The sequence below is a fragment of the Gavialis gangeticus genome, unplaced genomic scaffold (genome assembly GCF_001723915.1).
Source record: "Gavialis gangeticus isolate Ggan-Ray unplaced genomic scaffold, GavGan_comp1, whole genome shotgun sequence".
NCBI classification, from domain to species: domain Eukaryota; kingdom Metazoa; phylum Chordata; order Crocodylia; family Gavialidae; genus Gavialis; species Gavialis gangeticus.
In genome coordinates this window covers 43,670,261-43,679,737 of record NW_017728997.1, presented here as the reverse complement: position 1 = coordinate 43,679,737, position 9,477 = coordinate 43,670,261, and the positions used below count along the sequence as shown (strand labels likewise).

The window sequence follows — 9,477 nt, the reverse complement described above, 5'->3', positions numbered from 1 at the left end:
ACTACAGATGAAAGGGACTTGGGGGTCATGGTTGACCACAAGATGAACATGAGCCTTCAGTGCGATGCTGCGGCTAGTAAAGTGAGCAAAACGCTGGCTTGCATCCATAGATGCTTCTCAAGCAGATCGCGAGACATCATTCTCCCACTGTACTCGGCCTTGGTAAGGCCGCAGCTGGAGTACTGCATCCAGTTTTGGGCTCAGCAATTCAAAAAGGATGTGGAGGAGCTTGAGAGAGTGCAGAGGAGAGCCACGCACATGATCAGAGGTCAGGAAAACAGACCTTAGGGCGAGAGGCTGAGCACAATGGGGCTATTCAGCCTGGAAAAGTGTAGGCTCAGGGGTGATCTGGTGGCCACCTGTAAGTTTATCAGGGGTGCTCATCAGGATCTGGGAGAACGTCTGTTCACCAGCACCCCCCAAGGGATGACAAGATCGAATGGTCACAAACTTCACTGTGACCGATTCAGGCTGGACATAAAAAAGAACTTCTTCACTGTCCGAGCCCCCACGGTTTGGAATAGACTGCCACCAGAGGTGGTTCAAGCATCTACTTTGAACACCTTCAAAACACATTTGGATACTTGCTTGGATCCTATGATCCCTGCTGACTTCCTGCCCCTCAGGGGGCTGGACTCAATGATCCTCCGGGGTCCCTTCCAGCCCAAATGTCTATGAAATCTATGAAATATAAATCAGTGGTCCCACCACAGTAGTACAGATTATGTGAACAAGGTATGGATACTAAAAAGAAACCTTTTGAATGGTATTCATAAAATGTGAACGATTAGTATAAAAACTTTGCAGTGGAATGTGGTTTCAGTTTCAGTGTAAAAATGCATCAATTTCTAAGTTCAGCATTAACTAATTAAAAAAAAAGATATTTATTTAAAATGAAAAACTTTTAATCCAAAGTTGTAGAATGGATACAATTGTAATGTTGTGCTTTTTATTTATTTATTTTCCTACTGCTCACAAATGTGAAAGAGAGAGACTGCATGGAATCTTCATAATTGCCACGGTAGTCAAGATGCTTAGTTGTGATTCAGTCCTATAGGGTGGCACATTGTACAATGGATAAAATCACATGCACTATGCAGTAAATATTAGAAGGTATTAAGAGATCAGCATGTGCAAAATGTTATAAATTTCAGATGGTGTGTTGCAGTTCTTAAACTGGGTAAACATCTCCTGTAGGATTCCCCAGCTGGCCCATGAGCATGAAGCCAATACAGTTATTTTGGGGGTGTTGGTTGTAACTGTGTTGGTCTAAGGACATAGGCAGAAAAGGTTCTTTAGGTAAATGTGATATATTTTATTAGATCAGCTGAATAGTTGGAAAAATTGTTCTTTGTAAGCTTTTGGGCACAAACAGTTTTCTTCAGGCATAGGGAGAGTCTGCTGTTGTTTTGTGTTCTCCTGGATGGAATAAAAGCCAATATGCACAATGTAGGTCTGTGAAAATGCAAATGCATAGCAGTGAGGATCAGAGGCTATGGGAGACAATAGGTATGAGACAGATAGGTGGAGGGGGGCAGGGAAAGGGGGGAAGGTTGAACTTGTGATAGATTGTAGTTGGTAACATAGAGATGTTACCTGGAGTTATCGGATGGCAGGCAGACTCTAATGAGCTGTAAATCCAATGTCCTTATTTAGTCCATGATTTTTTTTGTAGATTTATGAAGTGAAGTTTGTAGGTTCATCTATGAAAGGCGTTTTGTAAATTCCCTTTGAGGATTAGAGCTGAGATTGGAGAGTGATTTTTTTGTGAGAAGTGTGCACGCACAGGTAATTGGGTATTTTTGTCTTTGATAGATTTTCAGTGTGCGTTCATTCTGATATCCAGTTTTGTTGTTTGGTTTCTCCTACATATTCTGGCATCTCCTACATATATGTGGTTCTGTTATGGTGTGTAGTTATTGTGGGAGTGGCAGAGCTATGTTGACAGGTTTTACATTTCTTCAGAACTAGCCATCAGACTCTCTCTTGAATACTCCAGCACCAACATTTCATTTTTAGACACCATGCCCAATATCCACAATAGTACAATACAAGCCACCATATACAAGAAACCCATGGGCAAACATACATATCGGCACAGAACGAACAGTCGCCCTAAACATACCAAGGAAGCTGTAATATACAGCCAAGCCCTCTGACACCAATGAATTTGCATTGAGATCACCCGTGATCATCACATCACAAATCTCAAAAGGGCTCCTAGCCACACGGGTCCCAAAACTGCTGGGGACTCTCAGCCCCAGTAGTTGTGGACTGTGCAGCTGCTAAGACCGAGAAACCCACAGCTGCAGATGCTGGGTCCCTGCAGTGCACCTCTCAGCAAAGCCCTAGGGCAGGAGGATTGTCACTGTGGAGATCTCCTGGACAGGGGGGAGCATGAAACCCCTGGTGTGGGAGCAGAGCCAGCCTTAGGGAAAATGGTGTCTTGGGCAAATAAGTTCTATTTTGGCACTATCCCCTGCCCCCATTTCAGAAATAAAGCTATAGTCTAATTGTTAAAAATAATTTACTAAAAAAAATGCAAAAGAGGAAATTCCACAAAAGTCACTTAAATTAAATTAAATTTTATTTAAAGAAAAAATTATGCAAATCATCCCAGGGTGAGCACTTTATGATGGATACCAGCAGTTGTTTGCCCAATTTAGCCAATGTGATGAGGGCATCATGGACTTTGGCTGTTTGGTACTGAGCAGCTTTAATGCTTTCAATTCTGCACTTCCAACATGTTTTTCATGCTGGCTTAGCAGTGACATTGGAAAATTCTCACAGATCATGTCAACAATGAACAGGGTGTTATTAACAAAGTCCAAGTATTTTTTGATCACGTCTGCATCTCTTTCCATTGCGGTCATTAACTGAGTTTTTCATCTCCTGTTCTATGACCCTGACATCCTCTTCTTAGGTACTTGTAACATTTTATTTCCTTCTAATTTTCATGGCCAGTGAAAATTAAAATGAGCATCCAGGCTCTGGCCCTACTTCTGTCAATGCCGCTGTGCAACTCTTGTACATATTACTATTCAGATAGATAAGGAAGTTAATGGCCTGTTGATGACCCGTTGTCTTTTACTTCACAGGTGTTAATGATCATCTCCCTTAGCTGCCTGAATAGTAATACCAGAGCTGCACTGCACCACCCTGCCCCCTCCTGTCCCTCCTGTGCCACCACTTCTGCTGGCAGAGCTGCACCACACTGCTGGTGCCCATGTGACCAGGGTGCCCTGAACCACCCATGCCTAAGTCTGATTATGGGTGGGGGGATTGCAGCTTCAGTGTTCTCCCCATCCTCGGGGTGCATGAAACCCCCAGGGTGGGAGGATCACCACTAATGCATTTCACCCTGGCCTGGGGGTGTGGGATATCGATGGAGCTGGAAGGTTACCACGAGGGTGATCTCCTGACCCCGGGGGTGTGGGAAACTCCCGGGGCCAGAGGATCACCACAAGGGCAATCCCCCTGCCCTGGGGGTACATGAGGCACCCTTGCAGCTTGGAGCTACTCAGTTGGAGCGTGGGGCTCCCAGTCATGAGAGCTGTTAGACCCCAACTCCAAGTGGCGCCCAGCAACTATGAGGATGACGATCCAATCGCTCATGGATCCTGTTACTTATTAGCCAGAGCAAGCAGGGAGCAAATGCTACTTGCATACATTGCTCACAACAGCTTTATCTAGAATGGAGACAGCTTCGGGCAAAGGTCCCAAAAAACCAACAAACTGGGGATTTGCACTGAACATTAGTTCTTTTTACATTTTATACAACTTGGTTTATGCTCATTAACATTTGTTCCACCTCCACCCCTCCTTTAGTTCTACCCATTTCTCTTCCCATTTTAAGCCCTGCCTCTGTTCATTGTTTACTTCATTAACATGGAATTGACTATGCATTTTCTTCATTTACATGCCTCTCTGCTAAGAGTGCATGCATAAGGCCATGAACCTGGCTTCTCTTGGTCACTTGCTGGTTCTTTCTGGTTTCTTGCTGACTCCTTTTTTCATCTCCAAGGTCTTGCTTCTGCTTTGTCTCCTGATGATAGCTGGTGGGCTGCATCTTGTTCTTTTTACACAATGGGCTCTAACACTACAACCTTGTTAGAAAACTGCTTGCCTAATCATTTGCAAAGTTATTTTAATACATCATTCTGCCTTGTGGTCAGCAGCTTTTGCTGATGTACAGATTAAAGCCTTTTTTCAGCTGCAAATCCAGTGCTCCCCAAAATCCAAATAGTGTCACCCTAACAGGAGCTTGCTTCTTACCAGCACAGGAAGAGCCTGGGATTGGGCTCCCCCTGCCCTGGCAATAAGGCATGATGGGATTTAAAGTATTATCCTACAGTTGCGCCTCCTGCCATGCACATGTGCCATGTCAAGAAGCATGATTGTGTGAATCACGCTTTAGATCCCATTGTGTCTTTATCTGTGTACATAGAAGGGGCCTAAGTGATAGCACTAGTGAAACTGTGTTTCAGCAAGGTGTTTGGAACTTGAAACTTCTCAAGGACTTGCCTACCTATAGTCAGCAGATACTGCGGCATATTCAACAAGTGTGTTAACCTTTATCTTTTAGTCAAAATCTAATTATGTTAGTCACATTGCCCACTTTAAGTTTAAATGAGAGACAACTTTCATTTTATTTCTTAGCCTTATGAAATGCACAAGGTGCAGATAGTAAACCATTAAGTATTTCTCCAAGAAATGATTGCATTTGGATTATAACTAACGTGAATTTTAATGTTTGAATATCAATGTTTATAAGTCCGAACTGCTTGTGTAATTTAGGAAAATCATTTGTGTTAAAATCAATGTATTCATTATTTCAGAATCTCTGAAACTATCACAAGGGTGTTATTGATAGGTGACGCTATATAACCTACATTCTCTCCAAAAATACTCATCTGCTAGTATTAAAATAGTCTGTTTAATATTTGATTAGCATAAGCTGTCTCATCTTGACAAACATTTATGTGCACAAGGGCATTTTGTCCTCAGTTATTTAAGACTAGCAAATTGCCCGTTATGAATGATGGACGAATTTAAAATAACAAAAACAAACAGATTTCACTTTTTATATGTATTATAAATAAAGTAAATATGTATAAAACTTAAATGAAGTAGGCTGAACATTTAAAGATATGAATTACTTCCTCATTCTCTGACTCGATATGCCACTGGAGTTAGTTACCTGATCTTCCTTTGGGTTGCTTACAGTTTGGTTAACCATCCAGATGTGGCAGGAATCAGTTATCACCACATATCTCCTTAAAGACTATGTTTTCGGTGAATATTTTCTCATCACTGTTTAAATATCCTTGTTTGTTTGTTACCAGTGAAATGTATGTTCTTAAGTTGTTTTTATTCCTGGCTCTCGTTAGGGCCACATACAGTTGTCCATGGGAAAACACTGGTTTTGGTAAGTAGAGTCCAACAGAGTCAAAAGTTTGTCCTTGTGATTTATTAATTGCTATTGCAAATGCTATTATTACAGGAAATTGTCTCCTTTTTAGAATGAAAGGTAGTTGTGTGTCCAATGGAGCCAAATCAATCTGAGGAATGATGATGCAATCTCTTATATTAGTACCTGTAATTATTTCAGCATCGAGGAAATTTTGGTGTAATCCTCTTATTTATCAGTCAAGTTCCATTGCACAGTCCCATTTTTGGATTCATATTTCTGATTAACATAACAATAGCACCAATTTTCAATTACAATTCATGCTGTGGTTGTCCTGATGGTGTTTGCACTTTTAAAAATTCAATGAGATAAGTAGTTTGATTTTTTTGAATCATCCATGATCATAGAATCTGTGCTGTAGTATTTTTTCATTTAACCAGGCAGCAAAGTTATAATTTCAGTATTCAATTCCATGGCATGTTTATTTTTAGGAGTTATGATAGTTTTCTTCACAAGGGAATCCAAGTTGCCTGCTTTGATGTGTTTCCCATAAACTGCTGTGACAATGGACTCCATTTCAATAAAGGTTTCTGGTATTTCTATTAGATCTGGTGGCAACCTATAATCGTTCGACATAGTTCCTTTACCAGTTTTAAGAGTCCATTCATTCAATTGATGTTGTCCTTCAGTTCTCATACTTTGTGATAATTTGATTTTGGTAAAATGTGACCACAGATGATTATTTTTTATGCATGCCTCAGTCATCTTGGTTCTTGTAAATCTTACTGTGATTAGTAATGTTTGTCTGAAGTATCCACCTAACAAAAGCATTTTTCCTTCAAAGGGTGTATCATTTTGCATAATCTCTTTTAACAATAAATCAATGCATCTAAGTGCATGAGTGTGCATCTTAGTGGCTTCATCAGTTATAATTAATGTGGCCTTTTTCAGGCTGGCAGTTTCAGGTGAACGTAAGCTCATATGTGAAGTAGATGTTTCAAGTATTGGGATAGGTAATTTGAAGCCACTGTGTATTGTTTTTCCTCCTTTTAAAAGAGCAGCTATTCCCATTGTTGCAAAAGGGAGAACAATTTGTCCAATTCCTCTAATGTAACTTGCGAAGGTGTTATATAAGTAAGTTTTCCCATATTCTCCAGGTCCATACAAATACAAGCAGTGAGTTGCACTGTCTCCATTTATAGCGGTAACAATTTTATCAAAGGTATATTTCTGTTGTGCAATGAAGTTTCTAATTCATTGTTCTGCCTCTGCGAATTCTTTGGCGATGTTGTAAAGGGTGTCATTGTTTTGTTCAACAATCACCCCTGGGTCAGGGAGACTAAAAGAAGTACAATTCAGTCCATGAACCATCAACAATTCTTGTACATCCAGCAATGCCTTTTATACTGCCATGTCAGAATTGTGATGTCTTCTATGGTCCTCTGTCATGGCATCCCTAAATTGTTTCCATAGCTGAAATGCATTAGATGGCTTACAAAATATGCAAATGAATGCAAACATCTGCATCAACTGTCTGACCCTTCGAAGTCCAGCTGCTTCCTCCAGACAGTGGCTCCACTTTTCAGCATTGGCCAGCAAATTTCATTGTCTTGCTGCTTTTTGAAATGTATTGCAGATGACATTGTTAATGGTACATACTTCTTCAAAGCGGGTTCCTCCATGGATGTGCAATAATAGCATTCTTAAACAGAATCTTTTTATATCAGTTGGATTCACTGAATACATCCTAGGGAGAACTGTGTCCACCTCTTTGTCTTCTTTGCCAAACACCTTTTTGAAAAACATAATGGTATGGAATTTCACAGTATAAATACTATCACAGTTCGGGGCAATTGTGATTTAATGAAAACCAAACATTTGAAGTTGTTTTTGAAATGTCTGTGTCGATGGCCTCACATTCATGTCCTGGTTGAAAATATACTGATCGTTGGAATGGCAAATAAACTGCTAATCTAATGATTCCATGAGATCTATCATGCATTATGGTTTTCCAGCACTGTCCACATAGCCAATTACCTCGATGCAAGGTATGTGACACCATCAGAGACTATCTCATCATGTTGTAGTCATTGATTATTTACTATTTTAATATTGGTGCAGTCATACCCTTTGTAAACATATTTAAAGATATATTTGATGGACTTTATCAATGTGCATACTTCAACATTGATATGACCATTGTATTTTAACAAAAGATATTTATTGTATGGAACGATATAATGGCTGTCTGCTGTGTTTTTGCCTACTTGGATTGTATGCGTTTAGCTTTTTTTCTATAAAGAATATCCATTGACATTGGCTATTGTTTCTTGTTGAAATTGCTTATGAAAATCTTTGGTACACTTTCCCTCATTCATGCATCATGAATTACTGTTGAAAGTACCACATGGTCCATGTATCATGTATTTTTTCACTACATCATTTTCGCAGGGCACTAAGGTGCATTTTCCTTTAAGGGGTGAAATGGCTAAGGAGAGAGCCCTAACAGTCAGTTAGGAACCCCTCAGCTGCCAGTTACCATGGCAGCAGGAATGAGGGCATTAGCCCACACCTGCAGGTGGTCATTGGCATCCAAAATATAAAGCTGGCCATAGGATCTTGCATCTACTTCTCTAGGCTTGGGTGATAGAATTGTCCATGGCCACAAAAGGAATATGGGCTCTGTCCAAGAATGGGTACAATTTTTCCTCCCAAAGATGCAAAACTTAAAGAACTATTAAACAACTAAATGTTGCTCTGGAAGTTCTCATAAAACATATGTTGTGGGTTGCTCATGACCCATTTCAATAACAAAGGAAATTCATGATGGTCAGGCAATCTCACTTTTCCTTTGTGACAGCAATTTTTAAACTATCTGATGGCTGGTCAGCTGTGAAGTTTAACGTCCCCGACGGGCCTTCGTAGAACCGTACTAGTAGTGTAGCTCCCCGTTCGGGTGACCAGCCTCTGCACCGAGCATTGGTGTTACTGCCATTGAGTTGTCTTTCCCGCTTCACCAACCCTGATTCTCACCTGCCATGACTTCGCTGTTATCCCAGTGGGGCGGGGCTAGTTCAACGGTCCCTCGGTGTCCCGGGTTGGCCGAGTCAGTTACACACGGGGCTCCAGCCACCCCTACACCCCGGCTTCACGCCACCTGTGGTCCTCACCTCCCTGCACCGACTCAGTGAAGTGCCTACAGACTCCTCCCTCACTTGCGTAGGTGTCCCAGCCCTATCGCACGGGATACTTCCCACCACCGGTTTGTCACCTGAACCCTCAGCTGTGTGCTTCCTCCCTGTGATCCCTCTTTCAGGAGTACCTCCCTGACCTACCACCCGTGCCCTTATGATATTGCCCCGGAGTAACGTCTCTTGGCTGGGTATACCGCGCTGTCCCCTTTAATCCTCAATCGTCGCCTTCTATTCTTGGCGGCGACCCCGCCCCGAACTCTCTCTCCAGCCCGGTGCATCTTCGGCCTCACCCTCCTCTTCAGCACTTCCTGTGCCCCCGGCCACAGCACTTACTTCCTGCTGCTCGGGATCTTCCTGGGTGATCTTGATCCCCTCTTGTTCCCCTGCTCTGGCGCCACAGGTTCGCTCTGCTGGGGATCCAGCTATCCCGCCTCTTCTCTCGGCCACCGGACACTCCAGCTCTTTGGCTCTGCAGCTCCTGTCCAGCTGGGCTAACGACAGGGACCGTCTTCCCTGCCGTTCCTTCTTCTCTCCCTCCGCTGCCTCCGGAGCGGCAGCGCCATTTTTAAATCTCCCGGCCGGCGTCTGACGTCACCGTCAGCTGCCGGCTGCAGCTGTACATAGATGCGGCTAAAGAGCCGCGCGGGCTCTCCCTCCCACACAGCGTCCTGCTCTCCTGGTAAGTTCTCCTGGCTTCTGTGGGTCCTGGGACATTTAAAGAATGACAAAATTGGCAAATGACATCCATTTTACCATAGTAATGCCTTTCTACTTCTGACTTTCTTAACAGATGACTGTCTCTTATTTGGAACTGTCTTTGTTGTGTTCTTGCAGAGTGAACAGAGTCTAACTGTCTTCTCACCGCAGCATGTT

The 9,477-nt window shown here is 42.4% G+C and overlaps 1 long non-coding RNA gene across 1 annotated transcript in view; it reads right to left on the bottom strand.

Moving 5' to 3' along the window:
* The window catches only part of LOC109288902, a 21,303-nt gene extending 14,842 nt beyond the window's left edge, over positions 1-6,461 (bottom strand). Inside the window, exon 1 of the long non-coding RNA XR_002095250.1 lies at positions 5,270-6,461. This is a non-coding gene — a long non-coding RNA (uncharacterized LOC109288902). The remainder of the gene's footprint in view (positions 1-5,269) is intronic.
* Between the last annotated feature and the right edge of the window lie 3,016 nt (positions 6,462-9,477).